Source organism: Pelophylax lessonae (assembly GCF_965119305.1).
Source record: "Pelophylax lessonae genome assembly, chromosome: 4".
Classification (NCBI taxonomy): domain Eukaryota; kingdom Metazoa; phylum Chordata; class Amphibia; order Anura; family Ranidae; genus Pelophylax; species Pelophylax lessonae.
This window is the reverse complement of record NC_138771.1, coordinates 159,963,410-159,980,258: the sequence shown is the minus strand read 5'-3', so window position 1 is coordinate 159,980,258 and position 16,849 is coordinate 159,963,410.

The following is a 16,849-nucleotide window of genomic DNA, read 5'->3' as shown; positions in this document are numbered from 1 at the left end:
TCTGCTGTTGCTCCTTCATGGTCAAGTCACAGGCTGGGGGATTGTAGGAGACAAACCTGTATTGTTTAACTGCAAGTCATAGTTACATGCATGATAGGTAAGGTTGAATAAAGACAATTTTCCATCCAGTTCAACCTGTGTAGGTGTATGTGGGTCAGTGTCGATAATTATTTCCCATATCCTGGTATGTTGTATTCTTTAAGATGCATGTCCAAGAGTCTTTTAAAAATATCAATACTCCTCACTGGCACCACCAATTGTAGAACAAAGTTCCACATCCTTATTGCCCTGACAGTAAAAAAGACCCCTGCGCAGCTTAACGTTAAACCGCTTCTTCTCCAATCTCATTGTGTGGCCTCGTGTCCTCTTAAACTCCCTGAGACTGAATAGGTTTTTCCTACGCTGGGATCACCATTGAGGTATTTATAAATGGCGATCATATCTCCTCTAAAGCGTCTCTTCTCCATGGATAATACATTTAGTGCTTGTAGTCGGTCCTCGTAATTGAGGTCCTCCAGTCCCCTTATTAATTTTGTTCTCCTTCTTAGGACTCTCTCCAATTCCAGCACATCCCTCCTGTGGACTGGTGACCAGAGCTGAATGTAAAACTCCAGATGTGGCCAAACCAGAATTTTATAAAGTGGCAGGAATAAAGTTTTATCTCTTTAGTATATCCTCTTTTTTATACATGCTAATATTCTGCCGGCTTCGGTAGCTGCAGCTTGACATTGCAGGCTAATGCTTAGTCTGTCTTCTACTACAAACCCCAGATCCTTCTCCATCCTTGATTCCCCCAGAGGTTTTCCCCTTAGAGAGTAGTTTGCATTTATGTTTTTAGTGCCCAAATGCATTACCTTACATTTCTCAAAATTAAACCTCATTTGTCATGCCATTATTTTGTTCTGTCTTTTGGTAAAATGTCTATATCCTGATGTGCATTTATTGCCCAGCTTATTTTTGTGTCATCTGCAAAAACTGAGATTGAGCTATTTATCCCATCATCTATATAATTTATGAATAAATTAAACAGAATTGGTCCCAAAACACAGCCTTGGGGTACCCCACTTACCTCTCCAGACCAGTCCATGCTATTTATCACCACCCTTTGGATGTGTCCCTGTAACCAGTTTTCTATCCAAGAACAAACATTATGATCTATGCCTGCATGCCAAGTTCTATTACCTAACTAAGCTAGTCTGTCTGGCAGAGCTGTGCAAATCTCAGGACTCAATGGACAAATATACTGATCTCTCTATGCCCAGGGGAAACTAAAACAGCTACTATATACAGTATGCGTATTTAAAGTGTATAAGCAGTATAAGATGTCCCAACCTTCCCTACTTCATAAGCTCTGGCTTTGCCCCGATATCTCTGCATTCTGGGATCAGGTTTTAATCCTAGTTGCTTACACGTTTGGCTTCCAGCTTCCCAAGGACATCTTCGCTCTACTGTTCGGAAATCTTAACCACCTTACCTCCTCACTACCTAAGAGACAGCAAAATAATGTATCACATCAAAAACCATGGCTTCTTGCTTGCTTGATGAGTGCTAGGAGAGCCATCTTGAGACACTGGACAGCAACCTACCCTCCCACTATGTCAGAAATATGCTCAGAATTGTGCTTATTGCTAAGGAGGGAGACCCTTGATCTCTCTCTCAGTCAGCATCCACGCCCGGCTGCATTCCACCATGAATGGGATAACTACCAATTGCTACCTGAAAAACACCCATTACTCCATTCTTAAAAGTTTCTCAAGTCTAAGGACACTGTCAGGAATACGACAAGGCCCTAACCCTCTCTGTTCATGGAACAGTTTTTAGAGATTTGCCAATCTGGATCTTTAGATTTTTGCATTACCTCAGGCTCAACCACTTCTTTGTTTAGTATAATGGTTATAAAGACAGCTGTGACAATTCATGCATCTGCCCCCCCCCCCCTCCCTTCATACCTTTTCCCTTCCCCCTCCACCCCCTCCCCCTGTTTAAAAGTTTTTAAGCAATATGTCTGGTTCAATTGAGACAGTTAATAATTCTAGCACCAGTCCCATTGTGTACTATTATTTCTTTGTCTCATCCTACCTTAGCTGGGAGTTTTGTCTGAAATACTATTTATCCCATCATCTATATAATACTTTTGGCTTTCCTGCAGGCTAAATGGTTACTTGATTTATTGTATTGTTTGCATGTGCTGTATGGTTTTGTTTGTACTACTGACAAACTCCAATAAAATGTTGTTTAAAAAAAAAAAAAAAAAGTGTATAAGCTTTGAGCCATACTTCCCAATGTTTTAAATGAGAAAAAGGGATGCCTTTTACAAAACGTATATAGGCACAGACAGGACCTCTCCCCCCGCCGCACTCCCTTAAAGGATGTGTATACAAAAAAGAAAGATTAGTTAATCCTACATGTGTTTTTTTTTTTGTTTGTTTTTTTTTACCACTACTATTCTTTTATACTGGATTTTGAAATTTCCAATTGAAGTAATTTAGAAACTAGAGGAAAGTTTTAGCACTTTGAAACACGTTTTGAAAGATAAAAGGTGCATTTTTATATACAACTATATACTGTAGATCAGACCAAATTTAAGGGCAAATGAGGAGGAAAGAGGGACAGAGGGATTTTGTTCCAAATCAGCAACAGACCCTCGAAATCAGGGACTGTTGGGAGCTATGATTAAGCTGTTCCTTTGAGTTCTCACTGCTGCAAAACAAACACTTCTTCACTTTCCTTTATGTTTCTGTTCTCTAATGTGGTTAGCAGGTGACATCCTGTTCACACAGAAATTCTGGGCAGGATTTTGTGACATAGTGTGACTCAGTGTCCAAGAGACAGGTAATTGGCAGTTAGTGGGGCTTAGCCCTGAATTCCACGAAGTCAGATCCCAAGTAACATAATAAGACTATATTTTGAAAGGCACACAGAAGAAGGTTTAATTGGCTGTGAAGGATAATTGCAGGATTCCTGTGATGTCTACACTTAGACTGAGATATTAAAAGTTCAAGATGACTATGAGTTCACTTTAAATACATAACTGTGAACACTATGAGTATCCCTTACATAAAACATACAGTTTATTGTATTATTTATGTTTTCTGGAATAAAATAGTCCTTTGGGAGATGTATAGTACTTATTTTGCAATATAAGTGCTGTGTGCACAGATTGAATATCAAACCCTTTTTTTCTAGTGCTCTAATTTATTTCTTATCTGATGTCCAAGAAAGAAATGTATAACATGCATAACAGATTTATTGTGCATATTAGCCCTAAATATGTGCTGATAGTGGGAATGCTTAAGGCATATATGTAAAATTTGTTACAGTTCAGACATCCACAGAATTAATTACAATAAATGTAATTTAGATGGAAATGCACAACATTCCCCATTCCTAACTTTTGTGATATTTTCATTGCAAAAAAGTACAAAGTTATAGTATATTGAATTGAGTATGGCTAGCAACATATTTGGTGGCCATGTATCTCAAGCCATGGGCCTTGGGTTTGATTACCACTGGGGAAAAGTGAAATAGAGAATTTTTAATTTATAAAAATGTTTGGAAATCTAGAAATGTTGGTGAAATGTTGCCATTTTGGCAAAATGCATTATAGTCAATAGGGGAAAAAATTGAGGTGGTTCTTGGTGATATTCAAGAATGAATCAGGCTTTAACTGGCTCCTGAGGGTTACAGAAGTTCACTTCAACTATCATCAAATACACAAAAAGGAAAACAAAAACACAAATGAAAGGAACACTAAATTAATAAGCTACATTTCTCACCCCAAAAAACACATATTCTAAATAAAAATGAATGTATTTTTCATTTTAATTTCACCGATGTAGCTCAAAGCGCCAAATTGATAGATTCCACTTTTGAAAAAATCCATTGATGGTAAAATCTATAATTTTGTAATAAAATAGCTTTTGCCCAAATCACTCCACTCACCCCTGATTCTTTCCAATAACACTATGTTCAGATCGTTTGTAGAAAATTCCTCCCACAATGCAAATAGGTACTGGTAAGTCAGTCAACCTTAACCTAAATGTACTTCCCTGTGTATATGTTTTGTTCATGAAAATAAGTAAAAGCAATAAATGTGTTTGCTTTTCCAGTGATATAAAAATCTCCAGCATTTCAGAGGATTTTAAATATAGGAGAAACTATTTAAATATCACACTTTCTAGGGCATATCCCCTGCCTATGGCTCCTCATCCCCTGCAGAAAATCCACTTCCACTATTACCAGCAAGTACTGGCTGTAAAACTGACAGATGAGTATTGCTATGTATAAAAAAAGGAGATGCAGCGGTCAAAATGCTGCCACCCCTGCCTAAAATGACACTTGCAGATAGTCATTAAGTGCCACTTAGTAACAATGTATTGTATTTTCTATTGCATTCATATGTAGATCAAGAGTATGATGTGATCTGCATATGACACCAGTTAAAGAAACCTTACCAGTAAAAAAATATTTCCCGGCACATCTTCATGGCAGCATACATTGGGTTGTGGTTCCACCCCTCAACATAATTGGACTGGTTAAATATAAATTGGAGAGGGATCCGCATCAGCATTCTCCTTTTTGTTCCAACTGTTTAGAACTGGATTGGTTGTGGTATATTCCTCATCGCATGTCATCCCAGCTATGTTCATGCTCTCCTTGGTGGAAATATGTGCAGCCCCTAAATGAGTTATATTGAAGGAGCCCCATTCTGGTGGTCTGGGGGAGCAATCAAAATTTTAAGTTTTTAATAAGCATCTGGATTGCAGCTTTGCTTTTCTTTTTCCTTTGGTGACCTTTATTTCCTGGCTCAAGTGTGCATATTTTCTTTCACTCTTTCAGTAATGGGGTACATACTGCTCATGTGCAGGTGGATGACACCTGGCATCCGACAAAGCTTGCCAGTTTTATGCCTTCAATAACATGTAATTGAGAATCGCGGACCCTTCTGGACACACGTGAGTAGGTGACGCCACCAACCAGGGCGCTGGATTAAAATTATGTTAAGTCCTGTTTTTCTTTCTTACACTGGTGGTGTTTCTGCTTCGATGCTGCCCTTCTTCCTGCACATCTAATTTAGGTGGGGATCTTTACCTTGCAGTGTTTTCCTGGTTCATTCTGGCCTTCTGGCTGTGTGCTCACTAGGTTGCTTTATATTTCAGGTGTATGTCTTGCCATACCCTTACTACCTAGAGAGAATGCTGCCCATTTCCTATTATGCAAAGGATTAGATGAATAGTGAAGATGGTGAAAAAGAGAGTGCATGGTCCTAGGTTTAGCGTTCACACCATAGGAGCTGTTGGATGATGCTTGTCCTCTGGTGCTACCCTGACTCTGCAAGCTCCTCGTCCCTTCTGATACTCTAGATTCAGACATGAATTAGACAATCAGAGCTCAATAAATGGATCACTAGTAATACCCAGCTAAGTGTAAATGGCAATAGACACATAATTTCGTATTCTCAATTATATTAGGAAATTCAACATGGCACAAATTGGTACTCATAGGTTTACAATTGGTTTTTAACTATATGCACATTCAAGAGAGAACAACTAAATGTAAACCAAAACCAGACAGCAGCAATTAGGTAACACCAGCAAACTGTAATTACCCAGAAGTTGTTGTGTTGTTGTGGGGGAAGAGGGCCCAGAAAAACAACCAACTCCCTGGCAGCCAAAAATAAATGAACATATATATATATAGTGGTAAATTTTGTGTTATCGCTCTCACTCTCTCATACTGGTCACTGGAAATTCAACACGGCACCTCATGGCAAAGAACTGTCTGGGGATCTGAAAAATGAATTGTTGCTCTACAAAAAGATGGCCTAGGCTATAAGAAGGTTACCAAGACCCTGAAACTGAGCTGCAGCATGGTAGCCAAGACCATACAGCGGTTTAACAGGACAGGTTCTACTCAGAACAGGCCTCGCCATGGTCAACCAAAGCAGTGGAGTGCACGTGCTCAGCATCATATCCAGAGGTTGTCTTTGGGAAATAGACGTATGAGTGCTGCCAGCATTGCTGCAGAGGTTTAAGGGGTGGGGATAAGCCTGTCAGTGCTCAGACCATATGCCGCACACTGCATCAAATTGGTCTGCATGACTGTTGTTTTAGAAGGAAGCCTCTTTTTCTAAAGATGATGCACAAGGAAGCCCGCACACAGTTTGCTGAAGACAAGCAGACTAAGAACATGGATTACTGGAACCATGTCCTGTGGTCTTATGAGACCAAGATAAACTTCTTTGGTTCAGATGGTGTCAAGCCTATGTAGCGCAACCAGGTGAGGAGTACAAAGACAAGTGTGTCTTGCCTACAGTCAAGCATGGTGGTGGGAGTGTCAAGGTCTGGACCTACATGAGTGCTGCCGCCACTGGGGAACTACAGTTCATTGAGGGAACCATGAATGCAAATATGTACTGAGACATACTTAAGCAGAGCATGATGCCCTCCCTTCGGAGAGTGGGCTGCAAGGCAGTATTACAACATGATAACGACCCCAAACACACCACCAAGACAACCACTGCCTTGCTAAAGAAGCTGAGGGTAAAGGTAATGGACTGACCAAGCATGTCTCCAGACCTAAACCCTATTGATCATCTGTGGGGCATCCTCAAACAGAAGGTGGAGGAGCACAGGGTCTCTAACATCCACCAGCTCCATGAAGTTGTCACAGAGGAGTGGAAGATGATTCCAGCGGCAACCTGTGAAGCTCTGGTGAACTCCATGTCCTATAGGGTTAAGGCAGTGGTGGAAAATAATGGTGGCCACACAAAATATTCACACTTTGGGCCCAATTTGGACTTTTCCACTTAGGGGTGTACTCACTTTTGTTGCCAGCAGTTTAGACATTATTGGCTGTGTGTTAGTTATTTTGAGGGGACAGCAAATCTACACTGTTATACCAGCTGTACACTCACTACTTTACATTGTAGCAAAGTGTCATTTCTTCAGTGTTGTCACATGAAAAGATATAATAAAATATTTACAAAAATATGAGGGGTGTACTCACTTTTGTGAGATACTGTATATATATATATATATATATATATTAGATAGATCTAGATATACAGTGGTGAAAAAAATATTATATTTGATCCCCTGCCGATTTTGTAAGTTTGCCCACTTACAAAGAAATGAAGGGTGTATCATTTTTATCGTTGGTTTATTTTAAATGATAGAGACAGGCTATCAACCAAAGATACAGAAAAACACATGATACAAATGTTATAAATTGAATTGCAGTTCAGTGAGTAAAATAAGTATTTGATTCCCCAAGCAAAACATGACTTAGTAGTTGTTGGATAAACTCTTGTTGGCAAGCACAGAGGTCAGATGTTTCTTGTAGTGGGTTATTAGGTTTGCAAAACATCTCAGGAGGGATTTTGGTCCACTCTTCTTTACAGATCTTCTCTAAATCCTTAAGGTTTCTCTCCCTTGGCAACTCAAAGTTTCATCTGCCTCCACAGGTCTGGAGACTTCATGACCTTAATGTGCTTCTTCTTGAGCCACTCCTTTGTTGCCTTTGTGTGTTTTGGGTCATTGTCTTGCTGGAACACCCATTCACGACTCATCTTCAGTGCTCTGGCTGGGGGAAGAAGGTTCTCATCCAAGACTTTACATTACATGGCCCAGTCTATTGGTCCCTAAATGTGGCAAAGTCTGCCTGTACCTTTAGCAAAGAAACAGCCCCAAAGCATAAGGTTTCCTCCTCTGTGCTTGAGCCAAGCTCAATGTTGGTCTTCTCTGACCACAGCACTTTTGCCCAATCCTTCTCTGAATTATTTAGATGTTCATTGGCAAACTTTAGATGGGCCTGTACATGTGCCTTCTTGAGGAGGGGGGACCTTGCAGGCGCTGTAGGATTTTAATCCATGGCGGCATATTGTGTTATCAATAGTTTAATTGGTGACTGTGGTCCCAACTGCCTTGAGATCATTCACAAGCTCCTCCTGTGTAGTTCTGGGCTGATCCCTGACTTTTCTCATGATCATCCTTACCCCATGAGGCAAAACCTTGCATGGAGTTCCAGACTGAGGGTGGTTGATGATTATTTCTTCCATTTGCAAATAATCGCTCCAACAGCTGTCTCCTTCTCACCAAGTCTTTTGCTGATGGTCTTTTAGCCCATTCCTTGTGAAGGTCTACAATTTTGTCCATGATCTCCTTTGACAGCTGTTTGGTCTTGCCCATGATGGTGATGTTTGAATGGAAGAAAGAGATTCTGTGGATAGGTGTCTTTTATACACATAAGGAATTGTCGTTAGGAGCACCTTCTTAAATTACCAGGACTAATATGTTTACCATATGAGCATATACTGTAGCCAGTCTGAGGGAGCCAGAATTATTGTTGATTGGTAGGGAACAAATACTTATTTTACTCACTAAACTGGAACACAATTTATAACATTTGTATCATGTGTTTTTTTTCTGGATTTTTGATTGATATTCTGCCTTTATCATTTGAAATATACCTATGATAAAAAGTATAGACTTTTCATTTCTTTGTAAGTGGCAAACTTACAAAATCTACAGGGGATCAAATACCAATTTTCACCACTGTAAATTGATAGAAGCGGTGCGCCCCTTTAAATGAGCAGTGAACATTTGTGGTCAGAAAATAGAGTAAATTCTGAAATTGTAGATAAAATCTGCTAGCAAGTTAAGGGCTTTTTTCAGGTTGAAGAGTGATGGTAAATAACTGAGTCAGGTCTGCAGACAGGCCAAAGTGACAAGCAATGTTTCCTCAACTAGCATCAACGGTAGAGCTAGGGACTCTCCTTGCCCATGTTTAATAAAACAAAGTTCAGTCAACACAAAATAACATGGTTCCCTCGCAGGGTTTTTCAGCATTTCACTCTTGCTTCAGTCACTCTAGGCTTGTACATGCAGCACTCCTGCTCTGGTCTTACCCTTGAGGCCTTTGTCTGTCTCCCACAGACTGGTCACTCACCAAATCTGTGCACACATTTAACAGCCTCTTGCTGCACTTGCTCCTACCTCTCTCCTAGGTGGAACTCTCCTTACTCCTGGGCCAGACCTTCTGTCTGCTGGAGTGGAGCACAGAACCATGGTCAGGTCACTACTAAAAGCCCAGCACACACCTGACTAATTAGTGTGCTGCCTGTTCTGTATCCCTGGACCCAGGGTTGGAGATTTAATCCCACCCGGATCACTTTGAAATCTCTAGGCTCCAGGTTCCAAAACAGACTTTACCAAACACTGAGAAAACTGAAAAGCCAGTTTCCTTTCTATGACACAAGCTCTATGAAGCCCCTCAACCTGCCTGGTTGAGCATTCTGGGTCATAAACTCTTTCTAGACCCTGGCAGGGCAATATATATACATATAGTTGTCTGCTAGCAGTGACCTTCTTTGAAGTGCCTGGGCCAAGAGAGCGTGTCTGCCAGATATAGGTACATTTATAGGCTTTCCCATAATCCCTTGCTGATTCAGCTCTTCTGGGATTCATATTTTAAAAGGGGCCCTGGAATACAGGGATGATTGGCAGCAGAACTACAGGTTCCAAGATCCTCTGCTCTCTGACAGGAAAAATGGCTCTCCCCTCTATAGAAAGACAGTGATGAAATGTCCCATATCCAGTGCTTTGGGAGGAAACAAAATAGTCTGTGGTTCATTTTGGAGATGTCCCTTATATTCATTTTGTAGTAGCTGGCACCTGGCTACATAAGCATACAGTATGTAAGTGGCCAGCACTTGCTGGGTTTTCAGCATTACATCTTTGCCTGACAAGTTAGTATGTCAGTCCTGTTTTGAGGAAGGGACAAGAGAGGCCGATCAGAGGGAAGTGACTGCTCTGATAACAGAAGAATCAGAGAATAAATGTTGGAAGCTTCGTCTTCTCAGTTAGGGAGGCACCCAGCCCGCAGTATTCTATGTAGCTATCACCAAAAGGGTGGGAGTCTGTATGCGGCCATGAAGATGCACCAGGAAGGTAAAACTATGGGACAATTTTCTATTTTTTTTTTAAATAAAATGTATTCCTGTTTAACCCAATATTTACCATCATTAAACCATAATCAACCCTATCCCGCTCCTTCCTCCTGTTTTGCTTTTTTTTTGTTCATTCATTTTGATTATTATTTTTTCAGTGTCCAAAAAAAAGGTGCAAAACTTAACTAAAATATATATATATTTTTTTTTTTGCAAATTACTTTACCATGTTTTGTACCAGAGACATCATTTATAGTAATATCTTTTGAAATAAGACAAACTGTAAAAAAGAAAATGTATACTTTTTTTTAAAACTAAAACTACAAATGTTTTACTCTTTTATATCTATTGCCCATCGATTACATAGAAAATAATATAAAGTTTGCAAGACAATATTGCCAAAAGAAAACCTATTTTGTACCAAACAACAAAAACAAAAAAACAAAACAAAAGAAAAACAACATTGTACTCTATGTGCCACTCATGACAAAGTTATCACCAGATAAACATGCCCATAGTGGAAATGTATAAATTGCTCTCGTCCTCAAAGCGGGACTACACTGCATCTGAGCACCTCAAATCAAAAATGCTATTCAATTCATTTTTAAAAATTTAAAGTAAACTCACACATCCACCCATGTCTCCATGCTTTATTTAACCGAGAAATCACTTTGAAAAACACGCTGTAGAATTTCTGGTCATGGCCATCTTAAGTAAGGGCAAATGACTCGTGTAGCATTTACTTGCTTGAATCCATCTGCCCTTAGTTCAGGCATGCAAATCAAAAGATGTGCCCTCCTGAAGACTCCTGGAATGTATAACATCATTTGCCTAGGTATGGAAACCAGAAGGTCACTAAAGAAATGTAAAAAAAAAAGTTTAAAACAAGTAAATATGATATATTTTTTTAATCTATTTACTAATGCTAGCAGTATAAGGAATTAAAAATAGTCAATGCTGACAGAGTGAGGTTCTGCTTTAAGGCGTATACAGGTAAGAGATTTAAAGTGGTTGAATAAGTGTGATGTCCAGATAAGTTGTAATCATTTTACTTGGCTAAGGGATCTTTGCAAAGTGTGGTTCAATTGGGACACATACATTAGCTATGGATGAAATGACAGTACTGTAGTCTTATTTGAACTAAGCCTCATCTTTAAAGCAAAAACTTACCTAAGACAAAGGAAGGCATAATATTTAACAAAGTAGAAATGTTTATAAGGCAGGGAATGTGGCATTCACCAATCATTCACTAAGCCCTCGTTCACATCAATGCAGCTTTGATATCATGCACATTCAGATTAATTCAATTTTATAGGCGCATTTCAGTTTGACTTTGGGTGTGACTTGAAAGACATCTGTGCGGGTTCATGCACAGATGTCTATTGAAAACGCCCCAGAGGTCGCAAAAATGTAGTGCAGGAATTACTTTTAGAAATCGGTGCTGCACTGCAAAGTCGGCGTCACACCAATTGAGGTGCTCCCATTGCAGGCAATAGGCTGCGATTTGACCTGTCAAATTGAATGCCAAATCATGCCAATGTGAACAGGGGCTTAGGGACTAAATGATGAATGTGTTTTAAAATACAGTGTTTGACCAACCTACAGTGAATTATTGGTGAATGCAACATTCACTGCTTTATAACTATGCCCTTTGTCTCATCCACTTGTGCTTTGCAAATGCCTATGTCTATACCTTCATTTTCATCAAATATTCTGCATTAGTTGAATAACTTATTATTCTAATAAATCTGTTTTGGGTACCACAAAGTTTACTGGAGATGTTTTAACAGATCAATGATTTAATGATTGAACCAGCACAAGACAACAGAGGTTTTATTGCAGCCTAACAGCATACATACTCAATTCTGCTTCCTTCCAGACTGAAATTCAAGTGCTTGCGTTATAATCTTTACTTATGAGAAAAATAAAGGAGAAATCATTATATTTCTTCCAGAATTCATACTAACAATAAATGTTCTGTTATCCATACTTCATTTAGTGCTGCACTGTCCCCTGATGGTCTCAACATTTGGATACAACAGATGTAACAACTGTTTGTAGTTTACAAGTTAATAAATAAACAACAAAAAAAAAAGAACAGAAAATCTGCAATGGAGTGAAGGCCCCATTTTGTTTTATAGCTCAAAAGCAATTTTAGGTGGTTGTATTGAGTTGAAAAACAGATACGCTAACAGTCTAATATTTCAGCACAACACTGTTCTTTTAAAAAAACGTTGTTATATACAAAACTAAGTTATCTTATATTTCAAAACAGGAAGAAAGAAAGAGCTACAGATGATATTTATTTCTATAAAATATATTAAAGCTGGAGTTCTTGAATTTTTTTTTCTAATGATCCAAATAACAAATTGTTATGGTACTGGAACCCAAGAAGAGAATTTTTACCGAAATGTCAACAAAGCCATGCAAAGGCAAATAACAATGGCCGTATTACAGATTTAAATAAAACACTTAAATAAACATTTAGGCTTCATTCACATTTCTTATAGCAGGAACACATATTCCTGCTCGTGATTTTTTTTGAGCGATTAACACAGATTTCTGCATGTCATGTATAGGGTAAGCCTATTCATATGTCATGGCAAAGAAGCTTAAGGACCAAATTTTTTTACATGTGTAGTTTGGCACGATTTTCACGCATTTTTCCACGTAACAATTGCAGCAAAAATGCACCTCATTTGGGGTGCCATCAAGAATAAATGGCACCCAAACATGGGAAGCGTAATTTAGAATTGTGGGCAGAATCACAACAATTCTGCCCTTGATTCCAAGTCTGAGTGGGGCTTAACACAGGTTTGTATTCATAATTTATTGGGGGGAGGGGGGTAGTAAAGGATTGCGCATGAAGGTATGATGCTAGCTAGGTTCTCAACCAATTCTATTGTATAACAAGCTGATTCTGCTTTAAATTACTTAGCCTTCCAAGGTTAAAACACTGTTTTCTGAAACGTACTGCCATGCTAATTCCTTGGGTTTATTTAATGTATTTTTATACAAAATTCCTTTTTAGTTTAGTGAATTTAGGGCTTTCATTACTAAGAACTATACCACATAGAATGCATTGTAGTAGCTCTTCAAGAGAAATAAAACATTTGGAAAACTGTATTTTCTTTTAGCAGTAGACATTTCCAACTAGGGCCAGGTCCCTTCACCTCTCATTTTTGTCTGGGTAATATGTATGTATATATATATATATATATATATATATATATATATATATATATATATACAGTATCTCACAAAAGTGAGTGCACCCCTCACATTTTTGTAAAAAATGTATAATATCTTTTCATGTGACAACACTGAAGAAATGACACTTTGCTACAATGTAAAGTAGTGAGTGTACAGCTTGTATAACAGTGTAAATTTGCTTTCCCCTCAAAATAACTCAACACACAGCTATTCATGTCTAAACTGCTGGCAAAAAAGTGAGTACACCCCTAAGTGAAAATGTCCGAATTGGGCCCAATTAAATATTTTCCCTCCTTGGTGTCATGTGACTCGTTAGTGTTACAAGGTCTCAGGTGTGAATGGGGAGCGAGCGTGTTCAGTTTGGTGTTATCGCTTTCACTCTCTCATACTGGTCACTGGAAGTTCAACATGGCACCTCATGGCAAAAACTCTCTGAGGATCTGAAAAAAAAGAATTGTTGCTCTACATAAAGATGGCCTAGGCTATAAGAAGATTGCCAAGACCCTGAAACTGAGCTGCAGCACGGTGGCCAAGACCATACAGCAGTTTAACAGGACAGGTTCAACTCAGAACAGGCCTCGCCATGGTCGACCAAAGAAGTTGACTGCACATGCTCAGCGTCATATCCAGAGGTTGTCTTTGCGAAACAGACATATGAGTGCTGCCAGCATTGCTGCAGAGGTTGAAGGGGTGGGGGGTTAGCCTGTCAATGCTCAGACCATATGTCGCACACTGCACCAAATTGGTCTGCATGACGGTCAACCCAGAAGAAAGCCTCTTCTAAAGATGATGCACAAGAAAGCCCAGGAACAGTTTGCTGAAGACAAGCAGACTAAGGACATGGATTACTGGAGCCATGTCCTGTGGTCTGATGAGACCAAGATAAACTTATTTGGTTCAGATGGTGTCAAGTGTTTGTGGTGGCAACCAGGTGAGGAGTACAAAGGTGTGCCATGCCTACAGTCAAGGTGGGAGTGTCATGGTCTGGAGCTGCATGAGTGCTGCCGGCACTGGGGAGCAACAGTTAATTGAGGGAACCATGAATGGCAACATGTACTGTGACATACTGAAGCAGAGCTTAAATCCCTCCCAGGGTCGCAGGGCAGTATTCCAACATGATAACGACCCCAAACACACCTCCAAGACGACCACTGCCTTGCTAAAGAAGCTGTGGGTAAAGGTGATGGACCGGCCAAGCATGTCTTCAGACCTAAACCATATTGGACATCTGTGGAGCATCCTCAAGTGGAGGAGCGCAAGGTCTTTAACATCCACCAGCTCTGTGATGTCGATGTGAAAGAGGACTCCAGTGGCACCCTGTGAAGCTCTGGTGAACTCTATGCCCAAGGGGGTTAAGGCAGTGCTGGAAAATGGCCATACAAAATATTGACACTTTGGGCCCAATTTGGACATTTCCACTTAGGGATGTACTCACTTTTGTTGCCAGCGGTTTAGACATTAATGGCTGTGTGTTGTACACTCACTACTTTACATTGTAGCAAAGTGTCATTTCCTCAGTGTTGTCACATGAAAAGATATAATAAAATATTTACAAAAATGTGAAGGATGTACACACTTTTGTGAGATACTGTATATATAAATATATATATATATATATATATATATATATATATATATATATATATATATATATATATATATATATGTAAAAATATTGAAACATGAAAAAGGGACAGGTCGCATATAAAAAAAGAACACACTATTTTAAAAGATCTAGTTTCAGAAAATCTATAGTTTAGAGTCTTAAGTGAATTTTCAGGTTTATAATGTGTGTTCCACTAATGTACAAGAAATTAAAAGATTGAGATATGGGCTATGGCAGCAAAAGGTATATTGCCACAAGATATTTGAACAAATATAGCATTGTAACATATGATGTGCTATATTTCAGTATATAAAATGATCAATGTCATTGCCAAAATATCTAGGAAAAAAGGAGTTCAGGTCAGCAATAGGCATGCTTGCCTTTACTGTTATATTTACTTCAAATTCTAATAAGTATACTTATGAAGCAGTGAATGTGACATTTACTTCTGGTATACTTTTCTGGTATGTTATTTTGACAGTGATTGGTTCATCTGCAGTAAAGGTTTGGCAAATGTCACATTCTCTGCTTTATAAATATACCCTGGGGCTGTTTTAACAATACACTCAAATACACACATATAATAGGCCCTAATAGTGCAAACTGTCTTCCAAATTTGACATGACTAAACAATATTTTGCTGTGTGTATTGTTGATGTTTGTCTCATCGAAATATTTGATTAAGCTTCAATGGAAAGATTACCCTTAGGTCAAAAAAAGCCACTGATGGAGACACCAACTTTACTGCAGTTCCTGATGTAGCTTTGTTTTAAATCTTTTGTTTGGCATATTCATATCCGTGACTGCAATATCTCCATGGAAACTAGTTTCTTGAGAATAATTTAAGAACGTTAGGATATATGAAAGATTTATGGTTTCAGAAGTGAAATAGTAGAAAATTACTTTAATAAGAATACTCTTTTAATGGGAAGAATTGTTTTTGTTGTTTTTGTTTTTATTATAGGAAGCTATTGTTTACCATAGAGTTTCAAGCTCTTCATCATCGTGGAAATTGTTCTAGCAGTGTCATTGCTAAAAGCCTTGTGCCATAGCCTGATTATTGGCATACCAAAACATCACTCATTTTTCTATATAGTTTTAGTTTAAAACAATTAATATTGATAAAAACAACATTTGTAGGTAACTGATTACCCCTCTGTCATCTTGTAACCACTAAAAGGAGTATCTCAAATAGGTTAAACTGCCAGCATTTGCTTATAATAGATACAGTATTTAAAGCATATGTCAAGGTAAAATGAAAAAAAAAAAACATTTGCAGTACACATCTGCAATGCATGCACATTTTCTAGTGACCTTTAAATACCATAGAAATACACAAAAATGCCTGATGATCTGATTTGTTTATTTTTTTTCATTTGGGATAGTATAATTCCCACCATTTTTTTGGGTTTTTTTTTTTTTTGCTTTTTTTGCCATCTGTGTCGCATTGTGGAGATTTCCCTTCTCTTCTTGTCTCAATGCAAAAACAGGAATTGGAAGGAAATCTATTTAAAGAGGAGGGAACAAATAAAGAGGGTGGTTATTCCTTCGGGGAAAGACAGCAATGAAAACCTGATAGATGTTTCAATCCCCCTCTGCTCTAAACAAAGTTAAAAAAAAAATTCCCTTTAGTCATACTTTAAACCCATTTAAGGCTGACAACACACAGCTATTTTGTGGTCTGAGTGTTGCCAGCCTTGTCCAGTGTCTTTTGGTAAACTACTCAACCATGTCTACTCTCAGATCTCTGCAACATAAAAGCTAATCATTCATCTGTCCAGGAAAAAAGCTAAGAGGACTGTTGTGATAGCACAGAAAGTCTGCAGAAGACACTGGACAGCTCTGAATTTCTGACATCTCTTTAGCACTTAAACATTTATGAGTAGGTGGGGGGCGTGGAGCGTGGTGAGGCGAAACACACAGAGTCCAGTTGCAGAGAACAGAACTTGTATTAATGCAGAATCTAGAAAATCACAACAATCCAGCAGGAAGCCACCTGACCAGGAACATTCACAGAATATGACAGCAGAGTGTAGTGGAGCAGATCTTGCATGTGCCAACAGCGTCTGTCTTGAGGGAGG